The sequence below is a fragment of the Anser cygnoides genome, chromosome 3, assembly GCF_040182565.1.
Source record: "Anser cygnoides isolate HZ-2024a breed goose chromosome 3, Taihu_goose_T2T_genome, whole genome shotgun sequence".
Taxonomy (NCBI): Eukaryota; Metazoa; Chordata; class Aves; order Anseriformes; family Anatidae; genus Anser; species Anser cygnoides.
In genome coordinates, this window is record NC_089875.1 from 107,859 (window position 1) to 121,671 (window position 13,813).

The window sequence follows — 13,813 nt, forward strand, 5'->3', positions numbered from 1 at the left end:
ACCGCGTGGCGCCCCAACCGCCCGCCGCCTCGCCCCCTCCCGGCCCGGCCCGGCCCGGGGCGGCGCCGACCACCAACCTCGTTGCGGCACCGCGCCGCGGCGGCCCGGCCCGGCCCGACAGCTTCCGCCCATAGTGCCGGCAAGCCCTGCACGGCACCTCCGCCCTGGGTTCCTCCGAGCCAATCACGGAGCGTTTCCGCCCTGAGTTAAGGCTAGCCGTGACGCCACATCCGCCCTCACGGTCCAGCCAATCACGGCGCCGCTTCCCTGTGGGAAGGCGACCCTGAGGCTGCCCCTGTGCTGCCTTTTTTTTATTATTATTATTTTTTTTTTTTTTAAAGAAGGCGCGGGTGTTCTTGGTCCTCTCTCGTCAAGTATATCTGCGAGAAACATCTCAAATAATTTTCTTGACACACGATCTTCTCTGAGGCTATTTTATTCGCGGTTGCAGTGGCGGGCGTCCTGCCGATCAGGAGCGCATTGCAGTAAGCACAGCATCAACTTTTAGTCCCTGTTCCCCGACGCCCGATCCCCTCCCCTGTGTCCTCACTGGCCGAGTACTGCAGGTTCACAAGCTACTCGACGCTCCTCTGTCCCATGTATGTACAATTTTACTTCTTTTTCAACCCTTTAATTTCTCCCTTCTTATTTCCTTTTTTTTTTTTCCCCCTTTCTTATGTTTCAGGAACCTGTGATCTTTGTTTTACCGTGCCCACGCTGCTCAACCTGTTTTTCCTCAAGCTTCTGCCTTATTTCGGAACAGTGAGGCCGCCTACTGTCCGCTTACCCACGTGGCGTTTCTCCTCATTATGACTGCACAACTACCTCGGAATACAGAAAATTAGTTCTCTACTGCAAAAACACACCTTAGTTTCTCACAGCTCCCTCCTCTCCTTTCCTTACTCCTACTGTTGTTTTTGCACCTCTTCACGTACCGCGCTCTTGAGTTTCTCCAACGTTAAGGCGCAATAGTCTTCTTCGGATGTCACGGGGGATGGGAGGCGTACAACGCCATTATTTTTACAATACCAACAAATAGTTGTTTGAGCCAATTCTGTTCAGGTAACCACGAAGTTAGTTTCTCCCACATGTTTCTAAATGCCCAGGAACTGTCATCTTGAGCTACTCTATGTAGGATCTTTCCCCCCCCACGCCCCCCAGTATACCTTTTTTTCCCCCCAAATATCAGTCAAATTCGTCCCGTTTGATCTACATCTATACAGCAACTAGCATTAATTACAGTGCACGCTCCTCCTTATGAGGTTATTAATGAATCGAATACTATTCGATTCTACGGTACTATTTTTGCAAACTTATCAAACTTATTTTCTAGTTCTTCAGTTATAGCGGAGATATTTACAATAGCTTTTTCTAATTCACCCACCCCTCACCAAGGTAAAAACCACCTTGCAAAGCTGTGAAATACTAGAGAATTTTACTAGAGAATTGTCTGGAGTCCGCTTAATCCTGCGTGTGGTCTCAAGGGGGCTTTGGCTTTGTGGGTCTTCAATAATAGTCACGTTTGGAATTATTGCCTCCAGGGTGCAAGCTCCCTTCCATCCCAGGGGCAACACCTTCCTGGCTTTATTGCCACGTAGCCAGTACCACCTCTCGCCATTTGGGACAGGCCATCCAGGTGCAGGATTCTCACGTCGCATCTGGCACGCGCTATGTATATTAGCGTTCCTGTGGCTACCATATTTGGTGCAGCGTGGATTATTCCCTGCGTGGATAATTCCACACCCAGGGTCAGTACTATCGCCCCCTGAGTTTCTATCAATGTTGTTTAAAAGGCACCTTCGATAACACGGTATATTGTAGCCAGGATTACGCGCAGGGAGCGTGAGAAACACTCCGTAGCCAGTAGCTTAGGCTTAGGTGAGGATCTCAGTGAAGTAGTAATTTATTCGCGATCGCAATGGCACGCGTCCCACAAGCAGGAGCGCGCCTACTAGTCACACAGTATGGTTTGTGTACTTTCTTTCTCGACGACCGGGACCCTCCCCTGTTTCCCCACTGACTGGGTATTCCGGGTTCACAACCTATGCGACGCTTCACAGACACTACGTGGCCTTCAGTTGCCGGCCTGTTCAATTTCAAATTTCTTTTGACTTTTTTACTGTTTGAAGCGGTAATGTTTCTTCACTGATCTGACTTGACGCCGTGATTTTCACCTAGCTGCTCTGAGGAGTCCGGTTGTCTGCATTTTACAAGGTTGTCCGTTAAGCTTTCTTATCACTGCGAGCCTATCTCAACACCGCATTCCTTCCCTCTAAACAACGTAACTCTGCAAAAACAACATTTTTATTCCCACAATTCCCCCCTTTTCTTCTTTATAAACTGTTGATTTTTGCAAAACTTTTCTCTGCGGTGTAATTTGGTAGATCTCTTCCTCTTCTTCACCTTCTTTGCTTTCCATCCCCTCTAATATCATCGCCTTACGTGAGTAAGGTGGTGGCTCCACGGTCATTTCTTTCGATAGTGCAGTTTCAGTGAGCCGCTGTACTAGTCCTTTTACACAGGGGATAATGCAACAACCAAGGGCCGTCAAAACTCCTGATATTACGATCAAGGACGCAGATACGGACGCTAGGATCCCTTTCCATTTACCAAACCAAGATTCCGAACATCCCGCGAAGGAAGGGCCGGTTCCTAATTACTCTGCCAATTCACTGGCAAGGTCGGGAAGCCCTTGCAACGCTCTAGTTACTGTGCCATCTGGGGCAGTATTGTTGGGTATAAAAGTGCAACAATGGTTGCTCAGTATCACACACACACACACACACACACCTCCTTTCTCCGCGATCAACATATCTAATGCTATTCTGTTTTCCCAAGCCATTTTGCTGGTGGCATCTAGTTGTTCAGCGATTTCTCTTATCGCATCCCTTGTATGATTTATGAATATCTGCTGACTATAATAAATACTCTTATTGATTGTTACCCACCAGAACAGCGACTCAAACCCTGCAGCAATGTGATTCCTGGCTTTCTGTTCATCGGGAACTCCTCTAGGCACCCCAACAGAATCTATGTACACTCTATCATCAAATGACATTCCTGAGCCTCTTTTACTTCTTCTGTGTATTTGTGATGTTTCTCTTTCAAATGCCAGGGTGAAGGGTATAGCTAATTGAACAAGTGCAAAAGTGCCTCCCCAATTAGATGGTAGGGTGGACCATAAGATCTTCCCTCTGCAGTACCACCACAGATCTGCCCTGGGGATCTCAAGTCTTGAGCAGTTTCCCATCAGGTCCTTGGTAGCATTCAAGGTCCTTGTGCACAAGGCAAATTCTCCCAGATGCCGGGTAGCGCTCACACCCTGCCGTGAGAGGCAAGCTGCATGGTCACCTGTAGCTGTAGAGAATGCAGGGGGAACCCTGATATTGCTATCACGCAAGGAAGGGAACAGCAAAGAGAGAGACTTACAGGCCTCATTTCCCCAGGCAGTCTTTTCTTGGTACAATGCAATCATACATCGCATCCCCTGGGAATCCCTGGTCCACCCCAATGGGAAGGGCACTATCCGGGCAATCCGTCGTCCCGAGGCACAAGCATAGCAAGTGCTACGGTTGAGACTCTGGACAGCATATTTGACCCATTCTATCCAGGCATTCACATCCCCATACCCTGTTTCAATCTCAAATGTTTGAACTGCCACATTTCAAAGAGAGCCTCCTGTTTTCTCTCCTGTTTTCTCCTTGAGTTTCTCCCTTTCTCTGATGGCAATAGAGGATCGTTTCCATACAGCTGCTCTCAATCTGGCTGTTGGGTGTCTCCCAGTTACTTGTTCTCTCTGCTCAGTTGTCATTGGGCATTTAAATCTCCACAAGCTAACACCTCACAAGCATCAAACATGACAGATTGTGGTACATAACCCTCTGTCACATTCACCCCTATTTTGACGGGGTATCCCATCTTACTATTATCTGGTCATGCCTTTTCCAAGTTGCCAATTGACCAAGGCCTTCTCTGAGGCCTACAGTCACTAGAAACAAAATTAATAGTTGATTTTTCCCGGTCATTATTTTTAACCCTTAGGTTTCCAAATAATTACCAATACAAAGAGTAAGATATATGTACCCTACTACTAGAACAAAAACCCCTTGGGAGCACTTTGATTCGCTATAGGCCAGTCCTTTCTCTCAATCACAAGTCACACTCATTAGTTACCTGTGAAAATAAAAGGTTAGTTTACAACTGTAAGCTTTTATCCTGCTCACAGTCCACTACGAGATTTTTCTCTTCGATTTCAACTTCCAACAAGTCTTCTGTAGGAACAGCTTCCCAGGTACTAGGGTCGACGGATGCCTTCACTCGAGTATAGTGAGTCCAGCCTTTTTGTGCAGTTCTTACGGCTGTTTCAGTGGTTAGTAGTACTTGGAATAGTCCTTCCCATTCAGGCTGGAGTTTTGATTCTTTCCAGGTCCGAATCAGGACCCAATTTCCTGGTTGATGGTGGAGAATGGGGAATTCCAAAGGTGGGGTTTGAGCCAACAACCCACGGGTCCTGAGAGATGACAAAGAAGAGGACAACCCCAGAATACAGTTCTTAGGAAACTTCTCTTGTTTTGAATTGTGGTATCTCATCCCTTCTGCCCAGATAGGGGAATCCGAACAGCATCTCATACGGTGAAATTCCTATATCGTTTCTTGGTGCTGTTTGAACCTGGAGGAGTGCTAAAGGTAATCATTCTACCCAAGGAAGTTGGGTTTCTAACACTAACTTAGTTAATTGCTTCTTTAATGTCTGGTTCATTCACTCTACCTTCCCAGAAGAGGAGGGGTGCCAGGGGGTGTGAAAATTCCATTGAATCTCTAAGGCCTGCATTAGCCCTTGCAGTACTCGTGAAGCGAGATGACTTCCGTGACCTGAATCAATGTTTTCAACTATCCCATATCTAGGGACTATTTGCTCCGGTGATACCTTAGCCACCGTGTTCGCAGTGGCAGATACCGAGGGGAAAGCTTACACCCATCCGGTCAACTAGGACAAACAAGTACTTTAGTCTCCCTACTTTAGGTAACTCGGTAAAGTCTACCTGTATGCTTTGGAAAGGTCAAATCCCTGGCTCCCGTCCCCCTCTAGATGGGTTACGGATGACCTTTTTATTTACCTTTTGACATACGGTACATCGTCTGCATATTTGCTTCGCTACAGTGTATACTCCTACACAGACATACTTTCTTAGCACAACATCACACATTGCTTGCACCTCCCAGTGACTCTCTTGATGTAAAACAGTTAATATTTGCCTCATTGGTGCTTTATTCAGCATTTCTCTCCCATCAGGGAGTATCCATTTTCCCTCAGACTTCGTGGTGCCTGATTCCTTAAAAAAAAAAAAAAATCTCTCAAAACTTTTTAATTCTTTCTTAGTTTTCAACAATTCCCTGAATCCTCTCTGGATTTATTCTTTGTTTTCCCTCAGACATTAGATGCCTTAAATACCTGACTTCTCCTTCTACATATTGTAATTTCTTTTTCAATACTCCCGAGCCGAATAGCTTGTCAGTAGCTTCCTTCACAACTCTTTTCTCCTGTCCTGACAATAAATGATCATCTACATATTTGTAACAGTAATACCTCCTTGGGAGGTTGTAATTGCTCCAAAATCTGTTCTAGAACTTGCCCAAATAAATTGGTGGCCCTGTAAACCCCTGAGGTAAAACTGTCCATCTGTATTGTTGCTTCCGCCCCCATTTCAGGGTCTTTCCAGTCAGAGGTGAATAGATCTTTGCTCTCAGGGCCTGAGAGCACTCCATTAATAACACTGTTATTCCAGTCTAACAATTTGCTATTTGAATGCCCAATTTCATCATCAAATCCCTTCCCTACAAGTTAGTCCCTGCCTTTGGTACATACAGTAATTGCCCAGTAATCATTTTATCCCCTACTCTCAGCCTGGTATCCCCCAAAAGTGGGGCTGTTATCCCAGCCCCTTCTACCCCCATCACTTTTAGGGTTTCATTAGTTAATTTAATCCCTGATACTTTACAAGCCAGTAATGATCTAGCTGCCCCAGTGTATTGGGTTCACATACCAAGGTTTGGGGGGGGAGAGGGGGGGTGGAGCAGGCTGCCCCCCCCCCCCCCCCCCCCCCATACTTGGGAAACTGACCAAACATCACAGCAAATATACCAAAACTTCTAGACTGTTACTTAGATAATGCCTTCATCCTCTTTCCCTGCTCATTCAACTTCAAACAGCTCTGTCAAACACTACATACCCCACCTTTAACACCTTCAATAACCCTTTTTAACACTTCTATCTTTCTCCAGCCTGTACTTTCCCATTTTCCTTCTCTCCTCCTTCTTCCACTCTGGATATTCCTATTTGAAACGGCCAGCCTGGCCACACTTCAAAGCCTGTCTTTCCTTGCCTGCTATTCCTTCATCTCTCTTCCTCTCCTTTCCATCCTGGCCCTGACTCCCCCAGATGATTTTCTTCCTCTCTCTCCAACCCTCTGCCTCACTACCTGCTACACTGTCAATACCATTAGTTTCGCTCTCTGCTTTTCCTTCTCATCTCCCCTCCCGATATACACCTCCAGGGCCTCCCGCAGGAGGGCCCCCCACAGTGACTGTTCACTACAACCCCCACCTTCTGGAGCTTTTTCTGTGTATCTTGCCAGGCTTTAATCACAAAATGAACTTTCAAGAGACCTTGGGATACCAGGTCCTTGGGATTCATCCACGAGTACTTTCCCATTCTGACCCCAAATCTCTCATATGATTTCTGTGTTGTGCATTATTATTATTCCAGCCAGGATCAGCAAGGATCCTACTAGTTGTTACCTCACAAAGAAGGACGTACCTATCTCTACTTGGAAACGCATCAGTCCGTAGACTCTGACCCACCTAAAGACCCCTGCAACTGACTGAAGCAAAAACAAAGCACTTACCCCAAACTGCAGCCCAGGCAGAATGAGCTCTCTGATGGGATGCCTGTGACTCAATTACCATTAGGCCCTGCCTGGAACCCAAAGCCAATCACCTGGGAAAGGGGAGGGGCAAAGCACAAGAAAGTAGAAAGCAGAAAGAGAGCAGGAGAAGCAGCAGCTGTTTTTCTTTTCCTTTATTTTTTTCTAGCTTATCTGAACAGCATGCAGAGTGCAGACCGGAGAACTGGCGTCTCTCTAGAAGCAACAATACCAATGCTTTTGCTTCAGCTTTGAATATTGAAATGACAATATGAGAAAGCAAGTTACTGAAGCTAACTGGAATTAGCTCAACTTTTCTTCTGCACAGGAAGAAAAATCTAGCAGCATAACAGATTACACCCCAAAACCAAAATCAATGTAGTAACATCAACTCGCAGGAAAAAATGTAGTAAATGATGTAGTAACATCACTCGTGGCCCCGGGGCGCCTGCAGTACCCACTTTTCGCCACCAGGCGGCGGCAGAGGGCGCCAGGGGGCGCCACCGCGCATGCGCGGCCCCGGGGCGCCTGCAGTACCCACTTTTGGCCACCAGGCGGCGGCAGAGGGCGCCAGGGGGCGCCACCGCGCATGCGCGGCCCCGGGGCGCCTGCAGTACCCACTTTTCGCCACCAGGCGGCGGCAGAGGGGGGCGCCATGCGCGTCCCCGGGGGGTACCCACTTTTCGCCACCAGGCGGCGGCAGAGGGCGCAGCATGCGCGGCCCCGATGCGTAAATGATGTAGTAACATCACTCGTGGCCCCGGGGCGCCTGCAGTACCCACTTTTCGCCACCAGGCGGCGGCAGGGGGCGCCCAGCAGTACCCACTTTTGGCCACCAGGCGGCGGCAGAGGGCGCAGGGGGCGCCACCGCGCATGCGCGGCCCCGGGGCGCCTGCAGTACCCACTTTTCGCCACCAGGCGGCGGCAGAGGGCGCCAGGGGGCGCATGCGCGGCCCCGGGGCGCCTGCAGTACCCACTTTTCGCCACCAGGCGGCGGCAGAGGGCGCCAGGGGGCGCCACCGCGCATGCGCGTCCCCGGGGCGCCTGCAGTACCCACTTTTCGCCACCAGGCGGCGGCAGAGGGCGCCACAGCGTATGCGCGGCCCCGAGGCGCCTGCAGTACCCACTTTTGGCCACCAGGTGGCGCAGAGGGCGCCAGGGGGCACCACAGCGTATGCGCTGACCCAAGGCGCCTGCAGTACCGGATTTTCACCAGCAGGTGGCGGAAGGGGGCATCCAAAGGCGCCACCGCACATGCGTGGCCCCGCCGCCTGCAGTACCCGCTTCTCGCCGGCAGGATGCGTCCTGAGGGCAGCAGGGACGGCTTCCCAGACCATTTTCCCAGAGAAAGCACAAACGAAAACAGCAGAAATTTGCACCCCGCGCCGCCTCAGGGAGGAAGGGTCTGCCTTGAGCAACGTGCCGCTCACGGCTGGGAAGCTGAGCGGCGGCAAGCTGTAACAGTACATTTTTTATCAGGACAAAAAAGACAGGGAGATAATAACAACGAACCCAACATGGGCAACGGGATGCTCTGAGCCCAACGACCACAACTCCCGGCTTGCTGGGCGAATGGTGCTCCTGGCGGCTTGACACTGCAGACACCATGGAGCCAGCCCCAGGCTTCCCCACCTGCAGCCCAGCACCCGCAGACCTGTGCCTGCCACCCCATGCCACCCCCGCCTGGGCTTTCCTTGCCCCAGCCGCCAATCCCCCGGGACCCGGCCTCCACAACGCCATCGCCTGCCCTGGGGGTCCTGCCGGGAACCCCCAGCCCCCTCCCCACTTGCGCCTCTGCAAGCAGCCCCCACCCCACAGAGCAGTCTCCCCACCCCAGGGAGCAAAGACAGCAGCGAGCTGCCCTCCCCGTCCCACAATAGGCAGCTGCCCCCCCACCTGGCAGGGCTGGCCCCGCACTCCGGCCGACAGACACGGGGCCACCCCCCCTCCATACCCACCCCGCTACGGAACCTGCACCCACACACAGACGGCGAAAGCCACTTCCTGGGATGGCAACCACCAAAGGGGGCACGGGCCGGAAAGCAAACTTTATTAAACTGCTGTGCAGGACTCCGGGGAATGGGGGCTGCGGTAGGGCACCCTGCCCGGTCGTTCTCCCCTTCCCCTGGCGGGCAAGGCAAAGAGCGGCGTCCGTCTGTCCGTCCCTGCGTGGGGAGCGGATGCTGGAAGTGGGCTTCTCACTGTCGCTGCTTTGGGTAGTTGCAGAGTAATTGCCTGAAGTTAACTAGGCAAATTAAACTCATATTCACCTTTTAAAGAAAGCGTACAGCATCGAAGCTTTCAGGGTGGAGGGCAGCTGCGCTACCTAAGCGTTCCCTAGGCCTCCAACTTTACGTGCTATCGCACTAGGGGAACTCGGTGTGCTGACTCTAAGGAAGGGGAGGGAGCGTAAAGCGGAGTGGAAACACCACGGATAGGCTCTGCAACCAGATGGGGATCCGATGCTCTCGTGCACACTGAGACCCACTGATAAGCTGAGACACACTGATAAGCTGCACCTTTGCTACCCTGAGCCAACGACCTGTCATGTTTTTAACAAAACACTGTACTCTAGGGAACTTTTGCTCATTCTAGTATCATCATAATACCAAAACACACCTCCATCCCAAAAGGTCCGTGCCTCCGAGGGACGACCACCCCTCACTGAGGGCGTGCTATGAATTTCTCAGACCCCTTACCTTTAAACAAAAGCAAGAAAACTTTTCACCAATCATAACCAAGGTATGCCTGACGAGAGTCACTCAAGCCCCACCTAAAGGAGAGAAAATAATGTAAACTGTCTGAAGTGAAAGGGGATGTTAGGGAAGATACCATCACGAAGGATACCTTTCTGACTTCTGGGATCAGTCGACGGGCTGAGCCTCTCTTCCCCCTGCCACCCTCCGCACTGGGACTCTGTGGGGTAACATTTGAACACTGCCTTTCATTGCATTGTTCCCAGCCGTGACAGTTCTCATTGAACGTGACTAGACCAAGGGCGTGCTACATTATTTAGGTGAATCCGTGACCATGATAGGTCAGTACCCTGAATCCGACCACAACTGTAACAGTTACTCAGCTATGCCCCTTAACGTGACAGTATTTCATAGGGAAAAACATTAAGCCTAAGATTTCCCATGCCTAAGGCCCTAGGGGTCAGGCAGAGAAGGAACCCGAGACTCTTAGCTATGCAACTCCTGAGAATCGCAGCTTACAGTTAGTCACTCACTGTCTTCCGGTCTCACAGAATGAGGCAGAGGTATAATTAATTCCTTCTCCATCTCTCTGGAAAGAGCTTTTCTCCTATCTGTGACAAAGGAAAAAAAAAAAGTTGCGATCATGGGAGTCATTACACAAAGCCACAATCTGTGAATTCACTACTACAGTTAAGATCATTTTTAGTCAAAAAACACCTCGGCAGCAATGTTACCACTGCAAACAGCGCGGCAAGAAAAATTCCACTCAAGGTAAAGGAAAGGGCGAGCTAAAAGGACGAATGACGTGACCAAAGGCAACTGCAACAACCATCTGGTAGATGGTTGTCCACAGCCCTTGGATTTCATGGTTGTCTTTCCTGACAAATGAATCCTGGAAGAACAGAAAAGATACACAAGGTGTCCTTTGTGGAGCCTTTGGGGAGACTACTGAAAGGAAAACCAAACCAAAAAACTAGGGACAGCAAGCGGCGTGTACGTTGGTTCTGTTAACAGAGTGACACTAACATACTAGAAATTTCCACGTTCTTTGCCCTCTGCCTTAAAAAAGTCACCCAATTCTGTCAGTGTTCACCGTCGCCTTTTTTTTTTTTTTTTAAATTTTCACGTGGACATCCGAGGAAAACATTTTGAGTCCCTGTCATCAAGGGAGAGGGGGAGAAAAAAAAAGAGAGGGATGAGGGGGGAAGAAGCACAGCCATTCCTTGCCTCGGTAACACGAGCAAAAAGCTCAGGCGCTCGGCAACAATGCGCTTTGAAAGACAAAACACAGAAGAAACAGCACGTTATTTAATCTCAGCTGTAGAGTCACGTGTATTTGTACCTGCTCATTTATTCATCTGCCAGTTTATTTTGCTACAGACGCTACAGAACGTAGAGACTGCGAGGTTACTACAACCTTTTGTAACCGATGCAATCTTTGGTAGGAATAGCTATCTAAAAGAGCCAACAAAATCCCCTTCGTCGACAGCCATCTGAACAGCCTGGTTCGATACGCTCACAGAGAGACCCATGAAAAATCCACCCTTTCTTTCAGAAAAGTAAATAAATACATACATACATACGAGACGGTAAGGAAGAAAAGCTGAACACACGGGATGCAGTCCTTTGCCAAGGGGCAGATCCAACATCAGCACAAGGAGCTTTGGGGCATGTGAGTGATCATCTACACCAGCCATCGGGACAAGCCAAACGCACGCACACGAGCCTCGATTAAAAAACAAACAAACAAACAAAAAAACCCAACACGTTAAGTTCCTTTATAGCTTATGGAAGTACCAACCTACAGCTTAGATGCAGTTGGATTGCATCAGCTTAGGGACTGCCTCCTTCAAAACGCACAGGGCGGTGGGAAAACCAGTCTCGAAAACCTGTTGCCTAACAGGAGACTGTTGCCTGCTCCTCCACAGGTTACATTCTTCCAAGCATCGTCCTGTTCCTGGATTTTACCAGCCACAACAGGATGGTCCCACTGGCATGAGTCGGGGACGCTTCGCACGGGGTTTATTTGACGCTGAAGTAAGTCTTCTGTGGGTATAAGTAACGCAGCACGAGATGGAAAGTAAGCTAAGGTACCGTCTGCGGCACAACGCTTGTGCGATATTGGACCTGAGGGGACCAGTCAAAGCCTGCAATAATCGCTGAGCGGGTGGGTAAGTAGGGAGCCCTACGGGAAACAGAGCTTGTGTTCTGCAAAGCTCTTTTCCCGTCAAGAAGAGGACCTTTTCTATTCAGCGTCTTTACCGAACTTTAGGCTACTTCCTATTCGCTTTGGCAAGTTAGCCTCCATAGAAGCCAAGAGATTTTAAACTGCCAAGCACCATTTATAGTTCCTGTCCTCCGATGACAGGGAATTTCAATCGGGGCGCTAGTTAATAGGAAAGTCTGGCTCTGTTTCACGCAAATCAAGTACCTAACCACAGACAGGAGTCTGCAGAAAGAACGCTTTAAAAGATGAATTTAAAGAGAGGGATGATACTCACTTTTCCAACATTTCTGCAATGACTGTGGCAAAAAAGGCTGAACCAGGGACGTCTCTATCATCCCCTCTAGGATTTAGCAGCTCCATACAGTTATGGGTCAAATACCACAGCTTCAACGCAAGGCAGACCTCGAAGGTCACGTTTCTGTCTGCGTACCGAGTTCTGCTGGAAAGCCCCCAGCCGCTCAATTCCCAAGCAACTTTGCCACGGCCAGCGCTTACCTGGAGTTTTGCTTTCTCTCGCTGCTCAGTACGGGCTCAAGGCCTCTTTTGTTGCACACAGTTCAAGCAAAACTCTCGGGACATAACCAACAGACAGACAGACAGGCAGAAATCACCTCTCACGTCTGTCTTGACCGACCACAACCAGCGTTCTGGAAAGCCCCGCAAGCACTAGTTTATTTCTAGGACAACTCTGAAAGCTGAGGCAGGACAAAGGTTAGCCTCTTGTACCACAGACTGAGCAACAAAGAGACAGAGCTCAACAGGCCAATTCGTTCTAGGTCTAAGAAGCTACTACAGCTTGGCAGGCACTACGTGGCTTTCCTTTGCGCTTCCCACGCCGAGCAGTTCGCGCTTCTGCAAATTTGATTAAGCCTTTGAGCCTGGGCTGCAGGAAGTTTATGAGCACGCCTCGGTTTCACCCAAAGGTTGCTGCGACTTACCCGGACAGCTGGGACAGACGGGCTGCTCTTTCTCCTGGGAAACCTGCGACTGCAGCACGCCAGCTGCAGCTTTCCTCCCTTCAGCTGCCGCGCCACCTTCGCTCGGCGACAAACCCCGCGGGGGTCCCAGCGGCGGGGAGCTGCTTCTGCCCTGGTGAGCCGCAGGGAAAGGAGAGAGCCGGCCGTCAGCGCGCGGGGGGAGGAAAACCTCCGAGGCGCAGCCCGACGATCGAGCGCAGCGAGGACCCGCGCCCGGCCGCCGCAGCCCCCACCCCTCCCGGCCCGACGCTCCGGGGAAGCGCCCCCGAAGGCTCTCGCTCGCCTCACCGCCGGCAGCCGCGCTCGCAGCCAGCGGCAACCTGCGCCTCCCGGCGCGCACGGCCCGGCCCCGGCCGCGGCCCCGGCTCGGGGAAAGACCGGCCGCGCGCCACAGAACTACAGCTCCCAGCATGCCGCGGGACGGAGCAGTCCATCCGCCCCAGAGGGGAGTCGGCCAAGCGCACGCAACCGCCCCCCCCCCGCGCCGCTTCGCCCCCCTCTCCCCCAGCCCTCCGAAGCCCCGCGCAGTGCAGACCCCGCCGCACGCCCGCTCCGCTCCGCTCCGGCGCCGCCCCCGCCCCGCACAAGGGCCGTTTCCGCAGAAGCCGCCGACCGCGTGGCGCCCCAACCGCCCGCCGCCTCGCCCCCTCCCGGCCCGGCCCGGGGCGGCGCCGACCACCAACCTCGTTGCGGCACCGCGCCGCGGCGGCCCGGCCCGGCCCGACAGCTTCCGCCCATAGTGCCGGCAAGCCCTGCACGGCACCTCCGCCCTGGGTTCCTCCGAGCCAATCACGGAGCGTTTCCGCCCTGAGTTAAGGCTAGCCGTGACGCCACATCCGCCCTCGCGGTCCAGCCAATCACGGCGCCGCTTCCCTGTGGGAAGGCGACCCTGAGGCTGCCCCTGTGCTGCCTTTTTATTTATTTATTTATTTATTTATTTTTAAAGAAGGCGCGGGTGTTCTTGGTCCTCTCTCGTCAAGTCTGTCTGCG

At 51.5% G+C, this 13,813-nt stretch overlaps 2 long non-coding RNA genes across 2 annotated transcripts; one reads left to right on the top strand and one right to left on the bottom strand.

The window, feature by feature from the left end:
• Positions 1-261: 261 nt before the first annotated feature.
• LOC136790295 (uncharacterized) lies at positions 262-2,972 on the top strand. Its single transcript, XR_010829882.1, has 2 exons — positions 262-599; positions 686-2,972. It is a non-coding gene; the product is annotated as an uncharacterized lncRNA (long non-coding RNA).
• Positions 2,973-8,952: 5,980 nt separating this feature from the next.
• Positions 8,953-13,478, bottom strand: LOC136790292 (uncharacterized). The gene is made up of 2 exons (XR_010829878.1): positions 12,785-13,478; positions 8,953-11,345 (listed from the first exon to the last, which is right to left on the bottom strand). It is a non-coding gene; the product is annotated as an uncharacterized lncRNA (long non-coding RNA).
• Between the last annotated feature and the right edge of the window lie 335 nt (positions 13,479-13,813).